Source organism: Oratosquilla oratoria, chromosome 13 (assembly GCF_046742065.1).
Source record: "Oratosquilla oratoria isolate Oo_2021 chromosome 13, ASM4674206v1, whole genome shotgun sequence".
Classification (NCBI taxonomy): domain Eukaryota; kingdom Metazoa; phylum Arthropoda; class Malacostraca; order Stomatopoda; family Squillidae; genus Oratosquilla; species Oratosquilla oratoria.
This window is the reverse complement of record NC_134789.1, coordinates 44,935,561-44,945,560: the sequence shown is the minus strand read 5'-3', so window position 1 is coordinate 44,945,560 and position 10,000 is coordinate 44,935,561.

Below are 10,000 nucleotides of genomic sequence, written 5' to 3'. Positions count from 1 at the left end.
TGAGAGGCGAAGAAGACGTTCTCGTTGGGACGAAGGTTACAGAGGCCGCAGCAAATTTCGAGGATACGAAAAGTGTCCACATGGGTATAGAAGAGTAGTTCTCAACCTTTTTCACTCTTTCCCCATTCTCCACGAATGCTCAACATTCATGTGGCTCCCTTTTATTTTTCTCTTAAATCCCATCCCGCTAAAAAGGTAAAAGAAAAAAATCATAGTTATGCTCATGAAGAGAATTTTTTTTGCTTTATTACAAAGTTGACAGTCATAATTATCTTCAGCCAGAATAATCTTTTTTTTGTAGCATCCTCACGTCATATAGAAATATATCAACAGCAGAGCATAAACCCCCTGATTTCTTGTCATGGCTCCCTTGGAGGCCACGGGACCCAGATTGAGATCCACTGGTCTAGAATCTCCCAGAAGTCGACATGACGTCACATAATGCTATGTACAGACTACACTTGGATCTTTTTTTATTCGTTATCAAAGCATTGGGATTACCCCAACATACTTAAGAACTCAGAATATAATGCTCAGTAATGAAAATGATAGGTTGTATCTGTAAGATACGTTTTTACAAAATTAACAGTTTAACTAATGAAGTGCACCAATAAGCATATAAGAATGAAGGAGACTGCAAGAGACTACAAGGCCTACACTCAGCAGTTTCATGTCTATTATCACCTATCATCCCCATCCATAAAGTTATCTAATCTAACAACCAATAGATTCAGTGCTCACTAAATGTCTACTGAGTCTATTCCATTCACTGACCTTTATTGTAAACCAGTTCTTGCCTATTTCCTTCTTAAACCTACCTCGCTGTCTCAATATAACATTATAATTTAATGATAACATAATACTTTGATAAAGTTTGAAAAAATAGCCCTTAAGAGTAATCGAAATCTGTCGAAGAAATGAGGAAGATTCAAGCCCCCAAAATTTAGGGGGAATAGGGAAAACTGGAAAACCTCCCTCTGTGCAGAGAGGCGGAATTTAAGCGTTACGTCACGTCTCGCTAAATGACAGCCAGCCCGTATTGGCACTCTTCTCTCGGCCCTTCTCACATGCCCCAAAACGCTTTTGAAGGGGCTCCATTTTCCCGCTATTTCTCCAAAGGGGACTCGCGTGGCCCCTAGGCGTGTACGGAAAGTTGCTTAAAGCGTGGTGGGGTTGTTACATGGACATCTGGGAGCTTGCCGCCCATTCGCATAAAGTATTCAAATCGTTTTACAATTCTTGTTGCTGTGTTATGGATGTCATCTTATTTGCAATTTTGGTGTCATCTGCAAATTTGGTTAATTTGCACTTTATATTTTCATCTAGATCATTAATATATATATCAGAAAAAGTATAGGACCTATGACTGAGCCCTGAGGCACTCCACTTGATACAATACGTCAGTCTGAACTTTTTCCATTCAGAACAATACGCTGCTTACGATCAGACAGCCATTCTACCCATCGGTGAATATGTCCTACTATACCATGGGATTCTAGTTTACTTAGTAACATCCTATGTGGGACTTTATCGAAATATTTTTGTAGATCAAGATATATAACATCAACTATACCTTTTTGAAGCTGTTATTTTGTAGACCAATGTTACAATCGATGTTGAATGTGAGGATATTGTGGTCACTGGTGCTGAATTTCGGTCGTTGCTTGGTTTTCATTAGTGGAAAGAACAAGTAAATGTAAGGTAATTTAGACAAGTAAATGCAAGGTAAAAACTATATAAGTAAATGCAAGGTAATGCAAATAGGTAAAAATAACAGTAAGTGCGATTACAAGTTATTTGGAAACTCGTTAACAAAAATGGATAGTGAAAAGGATCTCTGCGTAATTATCAGTAACGATCTCAAATCATCTAAGCAATGTATTTCAGCCTCTGAGAAAGCAAATAAGATTCTAGAACTGATTGCGCGATCTTTTGACTTCAAAAGTCCATCACTCATCAAAACGCTATATAAATCTAGTTCGTCCACATTTGGAATATGTTGTTTCCGTATGGTCACCGAATCTCATTAAAGATATTGACAGATTGGAAAAAGCACAACGGCGAGCCTCAAAACTGATTCCAAATATCAAATATAAATCATACAAAAATCGACTAAAACACATGAATCTGTTTTCTTTAAAAAAAGAAAATAGACTCAGAGATGACTTGATACAGGTCTTTAATATTCTAAAGGGAATTGACATCAAATGTGACAACATTTTAACAATGAATGAGAATCCGACAAGAAACATTCGTCTCAAACTGTCAGGAAATAGATTTAATTTAGAATTGGGTAGAAACAACTTCGCCAACCGTGTAGTTAATGAATGGAATAAATTTCCTGCAGAGGCAGTGCAATGTAGTTCAGTTCGAACCTTTAAGAATCATTTAGATAAACACCTAAGCAAGATGCTGTAATGACTATCATTTATTTTATATAATTTGTTTATTTGTTTAAATTATTTGTCTGTTTGTTTGTTATCATTTGCTTGATTCTCATTTATTATTAGTTGTGTGTCAATTTATTATTATTTACCATTTACCTGTTTATTATTTAACTATACCTATGCATTTATTTATTTCACTTATTATATTATTATAGTTTTTATTTATTCATTCATTTATTTATTTATTCATTCATTTGTTTATTTATTTGTTTATTCATTTATTTATTTATTTATTTATTTATTTATTTATTCATTCATTTATTTATCTATTTATTTATCTATTTATTCCATTATTATGATTTTTTCGCATCCGACCTAGATATGGCCTTAGAGGTGGCGAAGGAGAAATTGAAGGAGGGTTGCAGAAAAGATGGAAATTGAAGCGAAGGGATGAAGGGAGTGTGAGAAGATGGAGGAGAGGCAGGAAATTGCAAGCAGAGGCTGAGCCTGAGGAAAGCAAACAAGGAAAGAGAGAAAAGGGAAAGAAGGGAAACGAAGTGTAGGTTTACGTATTCAAGAGGACGGGGGAGGGATCTGTGTGTAAGGAAGGGGTGTGATGTGAGGGTGAAAGGGAAGAGGAAAGGAAAGCGGGGGAGGGGAGAATAAAAGAAAAAAAGAAGGATTAAGAATCACGGATGAATACGTACATATAGCTTGATGTATCCCTACCTGTTAGCAAGAACTAGTATACCAACAGAATGGTTAACGAGGCTTGTAACCATGTAGTGAGTGCTGAAACCATTATTTGTTTTGAGAGAAGATGAGATAACTCTTTATGGATAAGAATGACAGGTGGTAAGGGACATGGAACTGCCATGTGTAGGCCTTATGGTCTCTTGCAGTCTCCTCCATTATGTTCTCATGTTGAGCTGGATGCCAGTCCAGATACTGCTGCAAGTTCTCACTCATCTAGGTGAAAAAGAGGACCTAACCAGGAGCCATCCGTCTGAAATCTGTAAAGCTTCTTGTACCAAATCTATCACGTTCAAGGATTGTTCTACTGAACCCCAATCGATATTATTCCTCTTCTAGAAACGTGTGGTTATCAGGGTTACGGAAAGGGGAGAGAGGTAATGGAAGGAAAGGGAGTGATTGTGTCTTAGCAAGGAAGGAAGGAAGGTTAGAAGAAAAAGACGAAGGTGTTGGTGAGGTAAAGCACGCGAGGGGTAGTCTGCAAGAGCCGGCAGGGAGGGAGGGAGGGAGGGAGGGAGGGGTGTCTGGCAGGGCGGACGCATGGGGAAAGTAGGGGAGACGGCGTCAGGAGGGCGGGAAAAGTAAAGAGGGGAGCGAGAGGGTAACGGGGAATTTGGTGTGGGTGGTGCATGGGTCGGAGGGGTGAAGTGGGGGGGGGTTCCCCTCACCCTGAGGAGACAGGGAGGGGAGGGGAGGGGAAGGGAAGGGAGTTGTGGTGACGAGTGACGAAGGAAGCCAAAGGTGAATGTCCGACTATTCTCGACAAGGTCAGTTCAAGAATGAGCCAACCCTCTTGACGTTACACCTCTTCATTTCATATCTGATTGATCTTTTTGTGTGTCGAATCCTATTTTGTCGTCCATCTTTACCAAATCCCCTGAAATTTGCAAGTAGTAGGGAACGCCCTCAAGGGTCCAAAAGACGCAGGAAATAGAATAAGGCGATTTTTTTTTTTTTTTTTTCTTCTCCGTTCATTCACGATCATTTGATCGACTACTATTCGGGCTCTTGACAACAGTGACGCCAGAAGGGGGTTGAAATCCACGTCCAGGTTTCCATGTCGAAAAAGTCTTGGCAGCGGAGACGATCCTCCTGAAACCAAAGTCCCTAATCAAGTAAATCGTTAAAAGAAAAGAGGACTCAACCTATGTGTACTTTGCCCTTAAACTGGCGCGTCACTGATTGCTCATAAAAATGCAGAGCCACGCTCTCTCCTCATCTCCCCTCACCGTTGCGAGGACGCGACCCGACGCTGCTGCCATCTTTATATCACACTTATCATTTTCATTAACGTCATTCTTTCATTGTTATGTCGTTTTGAATCGCCTCTAGATCACGGGGTTTTCAAGTTGAGTTGTATTTGATTCACAAATAGGAATACTTAATGTATGTCTTGTGGAAAAATATATATGTTGTTGAAAAGCCTGTGAGAGGTCTGCGTCTAGCATGTCCTATTCTTAAAAACCTTAACTTTCCCGCCAGAATATGGAGCGTGGGCGGACTTGCGTATAAGCTGCCCAACCATTCACACTGAACACAAGTTGCAATATCTCATTGGTTTCATACAGTGATCACTTTCAAAACAAAAAGATAAAACACGTTTGTAAACCAAAAATGAAAAGATGAGAGATTATGACTTAAATATCAGTTTATTTCACAAATACCACCAAAACCACTCGTTTCTCCTTTGAGCAAGACTACACGTGAATAAGGTTTGTAAAAGGTTAGTCTGACCCTTAGCCTTAAGTGAATAGAATTGTTTGGTATTAATTAAAACTATACCTGTGGAGTGTTGAAAGAATGTTAAACATATCCGAGCACCCATACACACATACGCACGCACACAATATATATATATATATACATATATATATATATATATATATATATATATATATATATGCAGTATTATTATAAAGAAACGATACTATTTTAGTAATACGTTTTAAAGCTATAAAAAATAAGAGAAATAAAGAAATTTCATAAGAATTTATTTAATATACATAATAAAAGAATGCAAAATATAATGGTGACAATGTAAGCATTTAAATTTTGTGCTAAGTGAAAAAAAATCATTAAAGTTAAATATTATATTATGAGCTATTCCTCTCAAATATTCAATGATGCAATCATCCTCGTTGTAATTTAAAACAATCTTTCGAATTCTCTCTGCACAAGTAATATAAGCATCACTTCCCTTTTTAGGCGCATGTCTAGCGATATACCGCTCAATCTTGACCTATGTTAATCGTTGCTCATTCTTTATACATTCAATAAATTTCCGAATACTGGAATGAAAAGACGTCATTTGCTCCTCAAAGGCCGTATGCTATCATTCTACATTGATATTAGTTTTCTGTGTGTTATCCAAGACAGAAATATAGGCATTCCACATTTCACGAGGGAACTTACGGAGGCGCCGATGATGCCTTCTATCTAGGCTCCCTATCTATGTATCTTCAAAGTAATCAATAACGACTTGAGATTCGCATGAAAGCCTTCATTGTCACACGGAGATTCGAATGCATCGACTACTCTTTGCACTAGCACAAATGCCAATGCACCCAACATTCGAAACTTCAACGTAAATGCAATATCTGTTTCATAATGCTGTAGTCCGCAAGCTTGAATTTTTCGTACAATTCACTGCAAAAAAATTGAAAAATATCCCCTGTGATTAGTGTTGGGAAAAATGTGTTTGCATGCTTCGATCATTGCATTTTCAAAATCTGTAGTTATTGAGGTTGGAAAGAAAGATGAGTAAAACAATTTTTACAGATTCCAAAAATTTGATGTACGTTGTTTTGCTTTTATCAGGCAGTAATGCATACACTAGTGGTAATGATAAAAAACCAAAGGGGTTTGCTTTAAATGTATCATCTACGTACCAATGTTCACTTTTTGTTAGCAACTGAATATTTCTTCTTGTAGCAAAAAATAAAATGCGATCCTCCACATTTCCGTAATCATAGAATAAAAATTCTTCATCACTTGAACATTTTATGATATCACTGGGATCACTGGGTAAACATTATTTCTTTGTTTAATTGTGCGCATTGTCGTTTTTATGTTATCAATACTTCGTAGTTTACTTGCAGCGGCCTGGTTATAATCGTTAAGAGCAGATAACAATATAACATAAGACGATTGTGTAGTTTTGGCAGTTCGTGTGTTTGTGCGGACATTTTCACGAATCATTTCGACTTCAGCATTTACTGCATCACCAAGATGATTATGTTCCTTCAAAATCCTGACTATTTTATCACTAGCTACATGTATCCATGCACGATATTTCGTTTTTAATACGTATCACATTTCATAAACGTTTTATCACTCGTTTGTTTCTCTTTGTAATGTAAAAAAACTCCATTGTTATGGATACTTTGGAATTGATTTATTTTACAGAATAAAGCTGTATTCGTTTTATTACTCGTTTGTTTCTCTTTGTAATGTAAGAAAAATCCATTGTAATGGATACGTTGGAATTGATTTATTGTACAGAATAAGGCTGTATTCGTTTTATTATTCCTTTGCTTCTCTTTGTAGTGTAAGAAAACTCCATTGTAATGGATATGCTGGAGCTGATTTATTTTACAGAATAAGGCTGTATTCGTTTTATTATTCGTTTGTTTCTCTTTGTAGTGTAAGAAAACTCCATTGTAATGGATATGTTGGAGCTGATTTATCTTACAGAATAAGGCTGTATTCGTTTTATTACTCGTTTGTTTCTCTTTGTAATGTAAGAAAACTCCATTGTAATGGATATGTTGGAGCTGATTCATCTTACAGAATAAGGCTGTATTCGTTTTATCACTCGTTTGTTTCTCTTTGTAATGTAAAAAAAACTCCATTGTAATGGATACGTTGGAATTGATTTATTTTACAGAATAAGGTTGTATTCGTTTTATTACTCGTTTGTTTCTCTTTGTAATGTAAGAAAACTCTATTGTAATGGATATGTTGGAGCTGATTCATCTTACAGAATAAGGCTGTATTCGTTTTATTATTCCTTTGTTTCTCTTTGTAGTGTAAGAAAACTCCATTGTAATGGATATGTTGGAGCTGATTCATCTTACAGAATAAGGCTGTATTCGTTTTATCACTCGTTTGTTTCTCTTTGTAATGTAAGAAAACTCCATTGTAATGGATATGTTGGAGCTGATTCATCTTACAGAATAAGGCTGTATTCGTTTTATCACTCGTTTGTTTCTCTTTGTAATGTAAGAAAACTCCATTGTAATGGATACGTTGGAATTGATTTATTTTACAGAATAAGGCTGTATTCGTTTTATTATTCGTTTGTTTCTCTTTGTAGTGTAAGAAAACTCCATTGAAATGGATATGTTGGAGCTGATTCATCTTACAGAATAAGGCTGTATTCGTTTTATCACTCGTTTGTTTCTCTTTGTAATGTAAAAAAAACTCCATTGTAATGGATACGTTGGAATTGATTTATTTTACAGAATAAGGCTGTATTCGTTTTATTATTCGTTTGTTTCTCTTTGTAGTGTAAGAAAACTCCATTGAAATGGATATGTTGGAGCTGATTCATCTTACAGAATAAGGCTGTATTCGTTTTATCACTCGTTTGTTTCTCTTTGTAATGTAAAAAAAACTCCATTGTAATGGATACGTTGGAATTGATTTATTTTACAGAATAAGGCTGTACTCGTTTTATTACTCGTTTGTTTCTCTTTGTAATGTAAGAAAACTCCATTGTAATGGATATGCTGGAGCTGATTTATCTTACAGAATAAGGCTTTATTCGTTTTATTATTCGTTTGTTTCTCTTTGTAATGTAAGAAAACTCCATTGTAATGGATACGTTGGAATTGATTTATTTTACAGAATAAGGCTGTATTCGTTTTATTATTCGTTTGTTTCTCTTTGTAGTGTAAGAATACTCCATTGAAATGGATATGCTGGAGCTGATTTATCTTACAGAATAAGGCTGTATTAGTTTTATTATTCGTTTGTTTCTCTTTGTAATGTAAGAAAACTCCATTGTAATGGATACGTTGGAGCTAATTTATGTTACAGAATAAGGTATTTGTTTTATTACTCGTTTGTTTCTCTTTGTAATGTAAGAAAACTCCATTGTAATGGATATGTTGGAGCTGATTTAGCTTACAGAATAAGATTGGTATGTTATAACACATTTATAAAAGTTCATTGAAGAGGACTACAGATAGTAGTCGAAATATACAGTTTCTCTTTATTTCCGTTATTATTTCTCCGATAGTGGGTTTACAGTGAACTTACAGAATAAAGCTGTATTCATTGCTTGTGCCCTCACTGTGACCTTCCCTGACGTAAGCATCATAAAAATACTCAGTCAAAACCTCACCATTGGATGGCATGATTACTAAGCCACCTGTAATTCCACAGTATTGCCTGAAGTCTTTATTAGCTTTGTAGTGTTCTGTCAAACAAAGGTAATGTATTTTGTGATGTGTGGATTGCGTTAGATTGTAGAAACAGCAATGTATTTCAAAGTAATTTCCAAATAAAGAAAGTGCTAGACGGTTTGTACGTTCGAAACCAATAATGACAGTTGTTCCCTTGTAAATATTTTTATTTTCTAAACCAATAAGATCTACCTCATAATGAATGAATAATCTAAAAAAATTGCGATAATTGACCGTTGGATGTAAAACCATACCTTGATTCCAATAAAGGTTATGCATTCAGAATACAATATCTTGGTAGGAAACTTTTGAAATTCCCTTATAAGGTCACAGTATCTTTGTCTACATCAAAGCTATGAATTAAATAAAAACTAACCTGCAATAAATGAAATAGAAATATATTTGCAACATATTGCATATTTGACCGAGCGAAGATGTTCTAACTAAAATGTGGCAAACGAGTTGAAATTGGGCATCACTTAAAAGCGGTATAGATATATGAAACCGCCGGGGCCCACAAATTCGTGAGGCCGAAACGTCCGAGGGCAAAATGCCCGGGACCGAAACGTCCGGGACTGAAACGTCAGCGCGCGCATAGTAAGATTTAAGGCGAGATGAGTAAAAGCAGCAACGACAGCAACAGCACTGTAGGAAAGAGGCCAAACGCAGAGTATGGGATCCATTATATTTGACGTTTCGACCAGTAGGGCTTCTTCTTCAGAAGCCCTGCTGGGCGAAACGTCAAATATACTGGACTCCCATACTCTACGTTTGCCCTCTTTCCTACAAGATTTAAGGCATTCGAAGTAACATTCTGCCACTGAATTTCTTAATTTTTGAAACCATGTTGGTCTCTGGTGAACTATAGACTTTCATAACTCCTCACCTTTACCTCTCTCAGCTAATGAATTAGGGGATACGGATTTTGACTTATTGTACATTCTAAAGTGTGTAATGGTTTTCAATCCTGCACCGGAAAGATTGCTTTGGTGTCAAGTTTGGTGGCAACTACCTTACTGTGTTTTGGCTCCTAATATAAGTCATCGTAAGTTCAAAGACGCACAACAAACTTACACAAGGATAGATTTGTGATCCTTAATTTCTTATTTACGATGGTGGCTAGTAGATAAAGACAAATATTTAATCTATTTAATCATCCTAACTGTTTCTACTTAAAGTCTGAGGTCCTCATCTAAAACACAAGATCCACACATATCACTGCGTATCATACATGAGAGAATGTGTATCACATGTTGCTCACGAGATCCTTGAGACAAGAAATTCTTCGCATGGTGCACAGTGGTTTACCGTCAAAAAAGTAAATAAAATACACTGGTTTTGTTTTACTCTCGATATTCAGTGCTGGAAATATATGCTGTATATATACATATATATATATATATATATATATATTATATATATATATATATATATGTATATATATATATATAT